The following is a 996-nucleotide window of genomic DNA, read 5'->3' as shown; positions in this document are numbered from 1 at the left end:
CTCAGAGACCGCTACCAGTGGAGGCACTTTGAGCGTTTGATAGCCTTGCACTTTTGTGTGACTCCTTCCAACAAAACTGATACAAACTGATGGCAGGATGAGTTAATAACGGAGGTCATGGTCAGCTCCAACTTCTTCGCTACTGACATTTTCTTAGATTACACTGTCAGAAAATTTTGACATCAATACAATTAAAGAAAATGCTTATTCTCAAGAACCAAACTCTTGCTCTTCTGCTCAACCACTTTGAGATCAGATCTCTACATCAGTAACAAACTAAAAAACCCTACAGAATTTCAGAAATAATAAAAATTGTCACCTCATTAAAAATGGTTTCTAAAGACAGCGGCTTTAGTTTTATGGCCTGAATTTGCTGACTAGTATTAACAGTGAACCAATTAGTGGGGCTGGTTTTTTTGTTTTGTTTGGGTGTTTGGTTTTTTGGGGTGGTGGGTTTTTTTTTTGTTTTTGCAAATAGACTGAAGAACACTTTCAGAGAAAAATAACGTGAAGTTCCTACAAGTATGCAGCCAGAACACTAACCTAGCACCGCTGTAAGAAATCTGACAGGCAAGACAAGATTTAGGAGGAGCCAATGATCCTGTATGCTGAAACATTACCTCAGACTTTGGAAAGTGTTCATATTACCTATACATTTCAAAATTATAATATTAAAAATGGGGTATTGCATAACATACTGCAGATAAATACTAAACAGCTTGACTTAGGGCTTTTTCAGGTCACTGAAGTACAGGTTATAAAAAGAGAGGTCCTGGCCTACGGGGCCTGCCCAAAAAAAACCACGCTTGGCACTTCATTCCCATGAAGACTGATGGCTCCTAGCCGATTTACTCTTCATTTCTGAGGAGTTTTATCAGGCGGACTGAACCGCAACTGGAGCCCATGGAGCTCTGTGGTGGAAGCAAGCATGTCAGAAATTGTTTCATGTTAAAACTGGGGAAAAAAACGTTTAAAAAATAAAGAAAAGGGGGAAAA

Source organism: Egretta garzetta, unplaced genomic scaffold (assembly GCF_000687185.1).
Source record: "Egretta garzetta isolate BGI_Z169 unplaced genomic scaffold, ASM68718v1 scaffold149, whole genome shotgun sequence".
In the NCBI taxonomy this organism is placed as follows: domain Eukaryota; kingdom Metazoa; phylum Chordata; class Aves; order Pelecaniformes; family Ardeidae; genus Egretta; species Egretta garzetta.
The sequence above is the reverse complement of the archived record's forward strand: the minus strand, read 5'-3'. Positions refer to the sequence as shown.